Raw genomic sequence first — 11,041 nt, 5'->3', positions numbered from 1 at the left:
CTTGCTAAACTACATTTTACTCAACCAAGAAGTAGGTTAAATGACATTTAGGTGAGTTTTCATTACTCCAGAGAGTCGTGTAACCAAATAAATATCAGCCCTCAAATGGAATACAGCATTATTTATTCTGGTGTGTGAGCATGTAAACATGACAAAGTGAAGCTGTTAAAACAATGAAATATTAGCCCTGTAAAGACGTGGAGCCCAATTTAATATATTTCAGCACCAGACTTACTCTTATGAGTATGTGATTTTGTCTTATAAATATATTTTTAATTTTTTATGCTCTCTAACAGTTCCTGCCTTCAGGGAACTTTAGTGTTGCTTTATTTATCAACACTGGCACACCTATAATGAATGAAGGCTTATCACCTGAGATAGTTTGTTCCCACTCGAATTTCCTACATTATTACATAGTTTACATAGTTTATGATGTCTTATTTTAACATAATGAACTAAATAAGATAATATTTATATGAATTATGGGGCAACAGACATATTTTGTAACATAGATTCTGCCAAGTGATGATCCTATCCCAGAAGGACTTCAGGAAGATTCTGGTGTTGTCATATTTCTACTGCAGACCCTTTGCCAGAGAGAATGTGGGAGTTCAAGAGGTGAGAGAGCAAGAGCAAGAACAAGCAAGAGACTGAGAGAGGATCTAAATTTAAAATAGAAAAGTTTAAAAACAGGAAGACGGATGAATTTATATGGTATAAGGGGATTGAAATAAGTGTCTTGTTCTTAAATTTCAAAGTTTAACATCCATTTAAATCTTTTATTATATCTGGACCTATTCACTCCCAGAATTTGGACATATTATTTAACTTCTTAGATTGGTGATATTGGTGATATGATAAATTACACAGAAAGATAGTTACTAAGTTTTTCTTTTGAAATGTATTGGGAAATTATATTTACTATGTTCATAACTTTCAAATAGTAATACGTCACCCTATGGTTTTAATTAATCTTAAAAAATAGGTGCTAAATTTGACCATCATTCACAGATTTTGATCAACCAGTAAACACATAATTTAGGTGGACACTATTTGGGCCTTAAGTTAATACATAAATTAAAAAATGAGAGAAATAAAATATAATATATTTCTAAGCAGAATATTGTACTGAACATAAAGTCCATACATAATTATTTAGTAGAAAATCCCAGTGCCATTTCTATTCACAGTTCTTACATCTTCAAGGTTCACTTTTAGTGCACTCTGAGGTCAGTGAAGGAATGTGTAGCAGACTAGGAACCCATGAAAATAATTTTTAAGAAGTGGTCCAGTAAATCAAAGGAGGGAAATACCTTTGCTCATCTGATTCCTAATGTTTAGTATTTTGCTTGATATATTAAAAACTTCCTATCTGTAAACAGCCCAAGTGCCCATCAATATATGAGTGGATAAAAAAGCCCTGGTACATTTATACCATGGAATATTATGCAGCAGTAAAAAAGAAGGATCCCTTACCCTTTGAGATAGCATGGAAGGACCTGGAGAGTATTATGTTAAGTGAAAGAAGCCAGTCAGAGAAAGACAAGTATCACATGATCTCATTCATATGTGGAGTCTAGTGAACAAAATAGATCCAGAGACCTGGAAGCATGGAACAAACTGGAATCTCAGAGGGAAGGTGGAATCTCAGAGGGAAGGTGTGGTTGGGTGGGTGGGAAGAGACCAAACAAAGAACTTATATGAACAAATGCGTAACACATTGACACAGACAATAGGTTGAGGAAGGCCTGGGGCAGGGGGCAGGTGTGGGCTAGAAGAGGTCAGTGAGTGGGGAGGGAAAGAGGACATATGTAATACTTTCCACAATAAAGATTTTAAAAAAGAAAAAAAAAACAAACACACTTCATATTGTCTTGAAAGAAGAAATCCAACTTCAACAATTAGAACTTAGCCAGTAGAGGTTCCCTATCAAGTATAAGTAGACAGTTGTAAGGCAGAGGTAATTAATTCTACACAACAGATCAATGGCTGACAAGTGAGATGCTGAGGAAGTGAAATGCAAGCATTAAACAAATTATGCCTCCCTTTATGCAATCACAGAATACTCAGATGGGTTTTTTGAACAATGGATGGGAAGCAGTCTCTGAAGTTATTTAGAAAACATCATATGTCACTGAGACTAGATGTGGTGAAATACTCCCTGTTTATAAATAACTACAGATTTTTGTATATTCTCATCCTGTCTAAATTCAAAACTTGAACAACAAATGTACACCCTGCTAATCATAATTTTTAAAAAAAAAACAGAGATGAAGCAAAATACAATGATAAGATATATCAGGCTCGGAGTCTGATCAACCAAAATTCAAGTTTAAACTGACACTCTTCTTAATTGTTTAATTTTGGGTATTTTTACCCTCATGGAGCTCAACTTACTCATCTGCAAAACATGGATGTTCATGCTATGTATGTACATCACAGACTTGAGGGATGAAAGAGAAAATATTTGTAAAATGCCTTACACAGAGCAAGGCACATGTCTGCACTCAAAATAAGTAAGATCATTAGAGACTCACTGGAGAAGAGTATAACAATCCCATATAGGAAAATATTAATTTAATATTGGCCAATAATTTTTATGGGTAGGTTAACATCCATATTCAGTAGACATATTTTTTTCTAAAAATAGAATAGATAAAACTAGAGGAAAATTAAAATGTTTCGGTAAAAACAGAGTGAGAAAAATTGTGTTAGATATCAGGAAAGATTCACCAGAAGCCAGTTGTGAAAAGCCACAAGGGACCACTGCCTTTGATAGAAGTTCCAGCAATTAAGAGGAAAAATTATAGTAGTGTAAGCCAAGGATAAAGCTAATGAACACAGAGAGAACAAAGCGACTGAGTCCTTTTTCTCCAGGGAGTCAGTACTAGAAAAGTCTAGAAAGAGCTTAATATCATCTCTTCTCCCCCCTGAAAAGGTGATAATGACATAGGCCAGGGAGAGAAAATAAAACTAGCTAATGTAGAAGGAGCAAACAAATAAAAAAATAATAATTTTCTACAAGAGTTGAAATGACATGCATGCAGCCCAACTTATATAATCATGAGATAGTGAGCTTGGAAATAAACTTCACTAAATATCTATTATTTGAACTTAGAGTTTTCTTCATACAGCTATAAAAAGTGGAATGTATCTGACAGGTGATAGCTGTAGTGAAAAGGTGACAAATACATATATCACCGAGTAAGTGAAAAATGAGGACATAATAGGAACATTCAGCCTTTTGTTGTGAAGGGTTCCAGAACAGGTCTCCCGAACCTGGGCCGCTTTGACATGTGCATTATTCTGGGCTGAAGGTAAAAGAGACCCTGAGAGCGTAAGAGAAACTTTTACTTTTCCCTTAAAGAATTTAAATTTGGGGCCTTTCCCATAATAAGAGTTATTACCATAAACAACTGCGTATGACCTATCTATAAGGTAGGGCAAACAGCTGCTCATCTTGTCATCCTATGAATCATACTTCTCCCCTCTGAAGCCACACACTCTTTACCCAGTCCTTAGCTTAGAATGTCGTACATACCTCGTTTAGCTTTCTGTCTCTGTACCTCTCAATTATGTGAGGTCTCTGACTCTCTCATGGATGCGGGGTTCCCCATAAATACATAATTAAATGTGGTTGTTTTATCCTGTTAATCTGTCTCCTGTCAAATTTCTAGACCAGCCAGATGAAGCTAGAAGGGTACAGGAACATTTCTTTGTCCCTGGCAGTAGGAAAAAAAAAATCTCCCTTTTTAATTCTTGAGTGATAACTTCAGAAACTCACCTAGGAAAATTGGATAAAGAAATGTCCCCTGGATAGACTTCAATTTGGGTTATATTCCAAAGGCCATAAAACTCTATCCATCTGACAAGTTTTCATAGAGTTGATTTTGACCAGAGATCTCATTTTGTACATTGCTAGTTACTGTGGGTTCAGGCTCATGGTCGACCATTTTATACTTGCTGCCCTTGTAATATGATTATAGTTACCTAATTGGTCCCCAAACAGCCATAGGGGGTTTAGAGTTGAGACTATAGGTTACATTTCAATGTCTTTTTGTCATTTTTGTTGCTTTTCTCTAGTTACTCTTAAAATTGTGCTCTCTAAACAGGATCAATTTTTATAATAAAGTATAATATATAAAAATTATATTTTCTTTTTATAGCTCTTAATAGCATTATTGCAGTTCAGGGAAGAGTCACTGTGCCATTTGTTCTTATAATTTTAGGCCTCCCATATACATTTATTTCTTCACTAGAGGCCTGGTGCACAAAATTTGTGCACTCAGAGGGGGGTGCCTTTGCCTGGCCTACACCCTCTCACTGTCTGGGAGCCCTCGGGGAATGTCCGACTACCACAGAGGTAGGAGAGGCTCCTGCCACCGTTGCTGCACTCGCCAGCTGTGAGCCTGGCTTCTAGCTGAGCGGCGCTCCCCCTGTGGGAGCACACTAATCACCAGGGGGCAGCTCCTGCGTTGAACATGTGCCCCCTGGTGGTCAGTGCGCATCATAGCAACCAGTTGTTCTACTGTTCAGTCTATTTGCATATTAGCCTTTTATTATATAGGATTACCACAGCTAACTTCTTGGTCAAAGCTTTTATTATCTTGAGTCTGAGTTATTGCAATTGTTTCTTACCTACTTTTTCTGATTTTAATTCATCCTACTCCCAGGTAATCTTTCTTAAGCAACTTTTCATTTCGTTAATTTCCTCTACTACTCTATTTTCCAGCACCATTCTTCGCTTTTCAAAACTTTCCATTGTAAAACCTCCCCCTTCACATTATTTAGGCATGGGATAGTATAAGCTCAACTTCCTGCGAAAGAAACAAAAGTAGGCTCTGATTTCCTGAAATTAGCCATTGGGGTTCACATCTGTGACTCCAATGATGGTCTTAAGAATGAATATGTAGCACAGTAAAACACAACGAGGTATCAGTAGTTGGTTTTTGAGAAAAAATTTTCTCCTCCCCTTGCAGAGAGGCAAAAGTTAATTTATTTCCTTCTTGTGGACATCACAGTAAGAATATGTGAGGTCTGAAACCACAGCAGCCATTTTTGTTGCCAGGAGAACTAATTTTATAATGAAACTGACATGTTAGAGTGAGCAGAGCTAAGAAAGGTAGCATTGATTGGTATAGCAAACTTCCAATGATGCCATGATTAAAGCCAGTCCTATCTCTGATCTTTGCAATCATACAAGCCAATAAATTCCCTTGTTGGCTTAAAGCAGTATTAAATTTCTGCCTTCTTTCCCTATCAAAAGCATTTTATCAGATAGAATATATTTTTGGTCAATAATATCACATCTAAAATTTTACAATGCTGCTTTGAATTCTGTTTCTACTAAATTAGTTAACACTCAATGTTTTGAAATTGGAACATGAACTATTACCTCGTAATCATGTTTCAATTGAATTTTTAACAAAAGTTAGTTAGGCTCAATATTGTCATATCAAATCCATATAAGAATCATTGGTAGAAGTGGGGTTTTTTCCCCTAATAGATAATTAATTCTTGTTGAAAAAGTTGTCAACTCAATCCAGATATTTTTTTGACACACATATTTATTTTGGTGACCATAAGATTTTATCCAGCCCTAAACGGTTTGGCTCAGTGGATAGAGCCTTGGCCTGCGGACTGAAGGGTCCTAGGTTCGATTCCAGTCAAGGGCATGTACCTTGGTTGTGGGCACATACCCAGTGAGGAGTGTGCAAGAGGCAGCTGATCGATGTTTCTCTCTCATGGATATTTCTAACTCTCTACCCCTTCCCCTTCCTCTCTGTACAAAATCAATAAAATATATATATATAAAAGATTTTTATCCAGTTTTATTGAGATACTAGAGCCCCGGTGCATGAAATTCATGCATGGGTGGGGGGTCCCTAGGCCTGGCCAGCGATCAGGGCTGATTGGGGCCAAGCCAATCAGGGCCAGGTTGGAGAGGAGGCAACAGTCACAGGGCCGGGCACACAAGGAACAGACGCTGGACACCAACACCACCATTGTAAGTGCCCCGCCACTGTGCAGTTCCCTGCCTCCCTCCTCCTCCTCCTTCCCTCACCGCTACACCACCATGGCAGGCCGGTGGCAGGCCGATTGGGGCCTGCTGGCCAGGGGGAGAGACAGGGTATGGGAAGTTGGCTGCCAGCCCCAAGGAGGGAGCTGGCCCTCAGTCCCCTGGGAAAGAGGTTGCATCCGGCACCACCCACCCCCGGTTCCCTGTCCCAGCTGGGGGCTGGCCCCAATCAGGTGATTGGGGCCTGCCAGCTGGGGGAGGGACTGAGGGAGGTTGGCCGGCTGGGGGAGGTTGGCTGTGGGAGTGCACTGACCACCAGGGGGCAGCTCCTGCATTGAGCGTCTGCCCCCTGGTGGTCAGTGCACATCACAGCAACCAGTTGTTCCTGTCACTTAGGCTTTTATATATAGAGATAATCTTATCTAATAAAAGAGTAATATGCAGATTGACCATCACTGCAACACAATATGTCTGCCCCCATTTTGTGGTCAAAGATCCTGCCCCCATATGGACACAAGATGGCCACCACAAGATGGCCAGCAGGGGAAGGCAGTTGGGAGGCACCCGGCCTGCAAGGGAGGGAAGTTGGAGGCAATTAACCCTGCAGGGGAGGGCAGTTAGGGGTGACCGGGCCGGCAGAGGACAGAAGTTGGGGGCAAACAGGCTGGCAGGGGAGCAATTAGGCATCAATCAGGCTGGCAGCAGAGTCGTTAGGAGGTGATCAGGCTGGCAGGCAGAAGCGGTTAGGGGCAATCAGGAAGGCAGGCAGGCAAGCAGTTGGGAGCCAACAGTCCTGGATTGTGAGAGGGATAACCAAATGCCCATTTAGGCCTGATCCCAGTGGGATCAGGCCTAAATGGGCAGTCGGACATCCCTCAAGCGGTCCCAGATTGGAGAGGGTACAGGCTGGGCTGAGGGACACCCCCCCTCCGTGCACGAATTTCGTGCACCGGGCCTCTAGTTGACATATAACACTGTATAAGCTTAGAATGTAAAACATAATGATTTGATATATGTATTGTGTGAGACTATTATCACAAGTTTAGTTAACATCCATTACTCATATAGATACAATTTTTTCATGTGATGAAAACTTTTGCCAACTGTTCCCTTAGAAACTTTCAAATATACATTATAGCATTGTTAATGTCAGTCATTATGCTATACATTGTATCCCAGAGGCTATTTACCTTAGAATTGGAAGTTTGTATATTTTGACCACCTTTACCTATTCCCATCCACCTCTATCTGCCACCTATAGCAACAACCAATCAATTCTGTTTCTATAAATTAATAGTTTTTAAGATTTCATATGTAAATGAGCTCATACAATATTTATCTTTCTCTATTTCACTTAGCATAATTTTCTCAAGTTTTATGCATGCTATGATAAATGACAGGATTTCCTTCTTTTTTTATAGCTGAATAATATTCCATTACATGTATATATATATATTTTTAAAAATATATATTTTATTGATTTTTTACAGAGAGGAAGAGAGAGGGATAGAGAGTTAGAAACATCGATGATAGAGAAACATCGATCAGCTGCCTCTTGCACACTCCCTACTGGGGATGTGCCCGCAACCAAGGTACATGCCCTTGACCTGAATCGAACCTGGGACCTTTCAATCCACAGGCCGACACTCTATCCACTGAGCCAAACCGGTTTCGGCTACATGTATATTTTTTTGCTATTGATATGTCTATCTATCTATCTATCTATCTATCTATCCATCTATCTATCTATTTATTATCTATCTATCTATTTATTATCTATCTATATATCTGTCCTGTCCATCTATATCACAAGTTCTGGTTCCACTTAGACATCAGTGGACACATGTTATTTCAGTGTCTTAGCTATTGTCAGTCATGCTGCAATGAACATCAGTGGGTGCAGATATCTCTTAGAAACAGTGACTTTATTTCCTTCAGGTATAAACCCAGCAGTAGCATTGCTGGACTACATGTTGTTTTATTTTTAATTTTTTGAGCAACCTCCACGCTATTTTCCATAGTGGCTGCACCAATTTACATTCCCAGTAACCCATCACAAGAGCTTTCCTTTCTCCACACCCTAACTAGCACTTATTCTGGCTTGTATTTTGATAATAGCCTTTCTAACTGGTTTGAGGTGATATTTCATTCTGGTTTTGATATACATTTTCCTGATGCTTAGTGGTGTTGAGCACGTTTTTATGTACCTTTTGGTCACTTATAGGTCTTCTTTGGGGAGAAATATACTCAAGTGTATTTATTTATTTTGCTGTTGAGTTGTATTTTTGTTATATATTTTGGATATTAACCCCTTGTCAGACCTGTGGTTTGTAAATATCTTCTCCATTTCCACAGATTGTCTTCTCACTTTGTTAATCATTTATTTTGCTCTTTAAAAACAAAAGCAATTAAAAATTGTTTAAAAAGTAAAGCAAGCTTTTTGCTTTAATGCAATCTCACTTGTTTGTATTTGTGCTTGTGCTTTAGGTGTCATATCCAAAAAGTTATTAACAAGATCACTGTCAAGAAGCTTTTTTCCTATATGTTCTAAAAATCAGTAGCATTTCCATACACAAACAATAAATTATCTGAATATCAATAAATTATCTGAAAAAACACTGACATCTATAATAATAAAATTATAATATGCTAATTAGACCGGACAGCCTAACAACCTTCGGGATGACCTTCTGAATGAAGCCAGGGCTGCGAGGGCCGAGGCAAGCCACCTCAACTGCAAGGGCCAAGCCCCTTGCACGAATTTCGTGCATCGGGCCTCTAGTTTACAATAATATCTAAACAATAAAATACTTAGGAATAAATTTAACCAAGAAGGTGGAAGAGCTATACACTGAAAACTATGACACTGATGAAGGAAACGGAAGATGCAAGTAAATGGAAAGTTATCCCATGATCTCAATGAAATCCTGAGAAGGAAAAGTGGAGGCATCACACTTTCTTACTTTAAACTTTATTACAAGTCCGTAGCAATCTAAACAGTATGGTACTGACACAAAAACACACCTAGACCAATGGCATAGAATCTAGAATCCAGAAATGAGTTCATGAATAAAGAGTCAACTAATAGTTAACAAGTAAGCCATGAATACTCAATGGATAAATGAATCTCTTTAATAAATAATGCTGGAAAAAATAGAAATTCACAAGCAAATGAATGAAATTATACCCATGTCACACATCACTCACAAAAATTAACTCAAATGAAGTAAAGACTTAAAATGTAAGACCTAAAACTATAAAACTCCTAGCAGACAATGAGAGTTTTATAATCATTTTCATAAATCCTTCAAGCAGTCATATATTTTCAGATCACATTGTTTTCTGTTCTGACAGCTTTTCTATGAGATGCATCGTACAACATAACCAAAATGCTGCTTTCTTCTTTATGGTTTAGCTGCAGTAGAAAAAGTTAGACTTATCTAATAATGTATGCTAGGTCAGGAGTACCAGTCATCATCTTCCTTATGATTTTTTTTAAATTTGAATAAGAATGGTAAAACTGGCTGATGACAAATATTTTACCTAGTTATGAATTTCAGCCCTCATGAGATGGGGTTCTTGGAGTTGAGGAAAAGTGAAAATAGAGCAGTAGATATAAGAGTTTGGGGTTTTTTTGTTTTGTTTTTTATTTGTTCTTTTGTTTGTTTGGCTGGTAGGTTTTTTATAATGAAAGAAACCTAAGCAAAATGCATTCAAATGTTATCAATTATTCCTGGCCCTGGCTGTTTAGGCTCAGTGGATAGAGCATTGTCTGGTGTGGACTGAAGGGCCCCAGGTTTGATTCCAGTTAAGAGCATGTACCTCAGTTGCAAGCTTGATTCCAACCCTGGTTGATGCAAGAGGCAACCAGTTGATGTGTCTCTCTCACATCAATGTTTCTCTCTGTCTCTCCCCTTCCCTTCCACTCTCTCTAAAAATCAATGGGAAAATATCCTCAGATGAAGATTAACAAACAAAAAATTATTCCTGAATAAAATTACATCATGCCTTTACTCAGAATGCTGTTAATATTTCCCTTAAGGATAAGGTTGTCAGATTTAGCAAATAAAATACAGAACTCCCAGTAAAATATGAATTTTAGATAAGCAGCAAACAATATTTTAGTATTAGTGTGTACCATAAAATATAGTGTAGTGTATTTTATTTTATAAATTGAACACTGATACTCTATTTTCATAATTCATAATTTTACTGGAGTTTTTAAAATAATTCATATTTCCTTTTTGTAACCAGAGGAACATAGGAGTTATCCTAGTATGATGAAATACACAGAACACAATATATAAAAATATTCACTCAAACAAACCTCTTGTATGAAGAAACCTCTTTATGGTGTTTGGACTTCATTCAATGCAATATCATTGTAATAGAACACATACTCCTTGGTACAGCTGGCTAGCTAAACATGAAAATCTGTTCTCATCTTACTAGTATTCAGTTTCATCTAGAAGGTGGTGGTTGAGTCATTGACCACATTTTTTATTCCCTTCACAGGTGTGGCCATTTGATTAGTTTCACCAATGGTAGGATGAGTGCAGGTGTGTGTGCCACTTCTTGGCCAGATAGATGCAGAATATAGCAAGGTCTTAGGATGGAGACTATGCATCTTATCCTTGGAGAAATGGTGCCCTGTACCCAAAAGTACTGACCACTATCAATGGCCTGCATTTATGTATCTACTAGAGGCGCAGTGCATGAATTCATGCATGAGTGGGGTCTGTCTTCCCACAATGCAGGCCAATCAGGCTGGGCCAGTGGGGGGAGGGGATGTGGGAGGTTGGCTGGCCGGCCCTGCTCCTGATCCAGCAGGTTGGCCAGCTGCAGTGCATGTCATAGCGACCAGTTGTTCCAGTCATTCCAGTCATTCTGGTTGTTCTGGCATTCCAGTTGCTTGGCATTTATATATATAGACGTGTGATTATAGCAAATTTTTTTGAAGCCAATAAGAATGCAAAATTTTGGAAGAATCTGTGAGTGTATTTATAACCCACAATATTTTGT

At 38.3% G+C, this 11,041-nt stretch overlaps 1 long non-coding RNA gene across 1 annotated transcript in view; it reads left to right on the top strand.

Moving 5' to 3' along the window:
- Window positions 1–3,287: 3,287 nt before the first annotated feature.
- Window positions 3,288–11,041, top strand: part of LOC129151339 (uncharacterized) — a 46,190-nt gene continuing 38,436 nt past the window's right edge. The window contains exon 1 of the long non-coding RNA XR_008558023.1: window positions 3,288–3,317. This is a non-coding gene — a long non-coding RNA (uncharacterized LOC129151339). The remainder of the gene's footprint in view (window positions 3,318–11,041) is intronic.

This window comes from Eptesicus fuscus, chromosome 13 (assembly GCF_027574615.1).
Source record: "Eptesicus fuscus isolate TK198812 chromosome 13, DD_ASM_mEF_20220401, whole genome shotgun sequence".
NCBI classification, from domain to species: Eukaryota; Metazoa; Chordata; class Mammalia; order Chiroptera; family Vespertilionidae; genus Eptesicus; species Eptesicus fuscus.
Note: the sequence above shows the minus strand (reverse complement) of the source record. Positions and strands in the feature narration are given on the sequence as shown.